Genomic DNA, 4,728 nt, shown 5'->3' with positions numbered 1-4,728 from the left:
ATGAATACACTTATATTTCTTGTCCTTTTTTAAGTAGACGCAATTACAATAATATTTTAACACCAAAAGCACAAAGAAATTACCCATGATGTAGAAAAATGGCGCCACTGCTTCTTTAAGGAATCCATGTCCAACACTTAGGGCAATTGTGTGGAACTATGTCCAATATATGACTGTTGCAATGTGACATTTTTTCGAAAAGCAGAAAAAATGTACCTTACTGGAGTTTATTTACTGGTCTGTTTTATGTTTGTGTTTTAAAGTATGTGATACAACATTAAGTGGTCCTTTAGAAGCGAAAGATTTAAGAAACACGCGTTGGTCAAGGATTTTATGTAACTGAAAAATCGAAACACAACTAAAGAGTAAACTAGAGAAGTGTGCCCTTCACCCATTTATGTAAAGTATTCTTAATAAAAGATATTTGTCTGGGCAGGTATACATTTGATTCAGTAGTGTGCTGGTCAATGAGTTGTGGATGCCCTATTTTGAGTGTGTGTCTATTGTTGTTCAATCAGTATCCTCTTACAGGCAATAATGCCTTAGGCTACTTGGGGTCATTTCTAATTAGTGGATCATTAGCTCTGATCCTAAAGGTGAAGTACTAACTGAAATCAAGATTATGGTTAAAAAAAAAAACAGAGTCGGACAACTGGATCACTAATAATAAGGTATATTTTCCAGTAGCAAAACATCCTAGAATGTTCTTTTGATATACAGTGTCTAAAATTCATACGCCTACATGCCCCCCACCTGAATGCTCCATTGTAGCTGGTACTGGATCTGTCCTTGAACCACTGTCAAACCTTTGTGACTGGTCCCTCTAACCCTGGGTTTTCTAAGTGCCTTCCTACATGAAGGACACACAAAACATGCTGAACCTGATGGAGAATCTACCATCTGACTCTCACAACAATTTTATGTGGGTTTAGGCATTAAATTGCCGGATGCCAGCATTCCTTAGGCCTAAACTTTTAGGGTTGTTAAAATCTCCTTATGAATACCTAGTGGAAGTCCATGACACCAAAATGATTTGCTATGGACTGTGTCAATTTGCAACCAGTGGTTCTGGAAGTTTTTCCGAGTGGGGTGCTACCAGCAATGTTACATCACTGAAGTCACAGGGATTGTGACCAATCCTAGCATCACACAATGAGCAAGTATAATGCCAATTCAGCAGAAGAGAGAGTGGTAAGGGTGTGGAATGTAGCCAGGTGTGCATTTTGGAGCACATTGTTGCAAACATATTACTAAAGCATGGTGTAGTAGCATAAAGTCATTTTCAGACAACACACACTTTCCACTGAAGTGGCCAAAAAATGTGCAATTACGTACTTTTACTGATAAAACTATATAACACACACACAATAATGTGTGGAAATGGAGTTTTAGGAATTTATATCATTTGCACATCACCAAGTAAAGTGTCTTGATCCTATTAAAATCCTTGTGTCCATCAGTCTTCAGAATTGCAAAAGAATGTGCTTCATGTGTGCTTTCTTCACTGCCATGTTTTGAAATATTTGTACCGTTCATTTACATGTTTGTTAGATAAAAACTTCCATCCTATAGCCTTTCCTCTCACACGCCCTGCACCCTAGAACGATTGTCAGTTAGATAGTTCACTTTACAAAATCCTCTAACTCTGCAGTCAGAGAAAGAAAAGTAAAGACCAATCTACAGGTTAAAAGACTAAGCCCGACATTTGACCTCTGTCTTTGAACCATAGCAAATGTGACAAGACAATAACACATTTTAAAGGCATCTGTATTGCTCATTCATCTTCTGGAGTCCAGCATGTTTAGTATGAGGGTGCTGAAGCACCCCTGCACACCTCTACTACCACCACATATGTTTGGCACTCACTGGTAATGACTTTGAATTTGAAGGGGTAATGTATCACCAAATCCACGGCATTGGGTAGTACCTACACTTCCAGCCTGGACTGCTCTATGGCTGCCAATGTGAGAAAGAAAAGATCCACACTGATAACAGTCCCTTCAGGATACACCTACACATGGGGCATAGAACTACCAATCCTGGATCTGAGAATCATTCTCAAAGATGAGAACTAATCACTGATGTATACCATAAACCACCTGACAAAAACAATCTTCTGCATTTTGACAGTGTCCATCCACAGTCCCTCAGAGAAAATCTGCTTTAGTTCAATTCTTCAGACTAACACACCATTGTGCTGAACTGTCAGATTTTGGAAAACAGAATGACCACCTGTAAGAAATTGAATTACTGGTCGACTAGGGTGTGAGCCCTGGTAAAGCAGCAACCACAATCAGGGAGATGCACAATCCAACCCTTAATAAAAATGTGCTCAGCCCTCTGGTAGCTTGGCACAGAGCAGGCAAGCTTGATTATGGGCGATGTGTAAAATATTCGTGCAACACATCAGACCGAAATAATGTGAAATATCCTCACAAAAAGGATCTCACACCAAGTTAGAAAAAATAGTTCTTTTTATTAAATAAAATAAGACCAAATTGAGAAAGCCCCATTCAGTAGAACACTGATATATGATTTTTTTTTAAAAAGGAACAAAGTCACAAGTTCAGCTACAGGGTCCCAGTTAGGCCCACTGAACAGAGTATCTTAAATGCTGGTTTGCGAATCGTTGACAGGATCCATGTTGAGGATGCTTCGTGCAGGCCGAGGCGGTACATCAGTTTCGAAGTTCGGAGAGTCTGCGATGCGAGAAACTGTGTCATTCCAGAGGATCATGTCAAAGTGGGCTGATGATGCCAAGTCTAACATGAAGGAGGAGTTGCCCAGTCTGGGTAAAGCTGTGATGCAGAGTCCATCATTGAGGCTGCCGTTGACAAGGGATGCAAGGGCCTTAGCCACGGATGCGTTGTGCAGCAGCGGTTTCGAAGAGGCTGCCGGCTGCAATGCGGGTCTTTGCCATGGGTTCGATCCATGCAGCAGCAGCGCTGCATCAGTTCTGCTCAGAGTTGTGCTACACAAACCAGAGGATATACATCAGTTCAACTGGGTCCATAGAGGCTGGGAGAGCACCTTAGGTCCAGGACTGGGGTGGCACCACTTGGCAGGTTAGGCTCACAGATAGCAGGGTCCACTTGCAATTAGAAGGTTGTTAAAAGCCTGTTATGCCCCTGAGGTTTCAAATCAGGAGGCCAGCCAACTATCCCTTGGATTTCACTGCGGTTCTAGGTTCAAGGTATGCGGGTCCAGTCCTTCTCATCCAGGCAAGAGGGTAGAGGCAGCAGGTCAGCACAGCAGTACAGCAGAATGGCTGTCCTTCTAGCAGCACAGCAGTCTTTTTTCATGGCAGAATATCCACAGGTCCAGAAGTGTACTGAAGAGTTGGTGTATGAAGTCCAGTATTTATACCCAGTTGTGTGTTGAAGTGGGGAGAAGATTCTAGAGGCATGCCTTTGAAGTGAACAGGTACCCTGCCTTCCTTGCCCCGACTCCATACGAACTAAAGTGAATATGCAGCCCTTTGTGTGGAGGTAGGACACAGCCTATTCAAATGTAAGTGGGGCTGAACCCAGTTCCTTCTTCCCATCTTGCCAGTGATGGCCCATCCAGGCACACCTAACCTCCCTATTGTGTGTGGTTGTCTAGGAGGACTACACAAAAGCTCAACTGTCAACTACAACCAGTAATGTGACCCAGAGACAGGCTGCAGGCACCAAATGCCTAAGGCAGGAAATGGCAACTTTCAAAAAGTAATTCTTTTCAAAATAGTTATTCAAAATCTGACTTCACCATAAGTTAGGATTTTCCATTACAATTTCCAAAACACCTAACATTAACAGGTTACCTGTTCCCATTTGGAAATTACAGCTTATTAAATGTAATAAGGTAACTCCAATGCTATCCTATGGGAGAGGTGGGCCTAGCAGTAGTGAAAAACTAATTTAAGATTTTTTCACTACCAGGACATGTAAAACGAAAAGGTACATGTTCTGCTCTTTAAATACACTGCACCCTGCCCTCTGGCTTGTCCAGGGCTCACCCTACGGGTGACTTGTATGTATTAAAACCTAAGCTCTGGACTTGGCAAAAGGTTTATTTTGCTAGGTCAAGTTGGCAGCTTAAAAATGCACACACAGGATGCAATGGCAGGCCTGAAACATGTTTAACTGGGCTACTTAAGTGGGTGCTACAATCAGTGCTGCAGGCCCACTAGTAGCATTTAATTTTCAAACCCTGGGCACATGCTGTGCCACTTTAATAGGGAGTAGCAAGTAAATTAAATATGCCAATTGGGTATAAGCCAATTCTATCATGTTTTAAAGAGAGATAACAAGCACTTTAGCACTGGGTTAGCAGTGGTAAAGTGCACAAATTAGAAAAGCCAACAAAAACAGCCTCAGAAACAAGGAGGGATAAGGCAAAAGGTTTGGGGATGACCCTGCAGAAATGGCCAAGTCCAACACCACTTTTCTAAGAAACCTGAAAATTGACAATAACCCAGAAAGATAAAGCGCTAATATAAAAGAGAACGCAACAATAACCACAGTGCCCTGCTGCAAATGTCCACACTACATCTAATACCCAATAACTCGTAAACTGTGGCATACCACCTGTCAGTGGTCACTTCTCATTTGTGAAATGCAGTTTGTCCACTTACTAATGCCATGAAACTCCTTTATTTTGAACTAATACCCCATGGCTACTTATTAGGCATACTAAATGCAACTCAGACAACGTGATCTACCTGAACTCTTGCCCTGATGGCCTGGG

Source organism: Lissotriton helveticus, chromosome 12, assembly GCF_964261635.1.
Source record: "Lissotriton helveticus chromosome 12, aLisHel1.1, whole genome shotgun sequence".
Classification (NCBI taxonomy): domain Eukaryota; kingdom Metazoa; phylum Chordata; class Amphibia; order Caudata; family Salamandridae; genus Lissotriton; species Lissotriton helveticus.
This window is presented reverse-complemented; position numbering follows the sequence as displayed.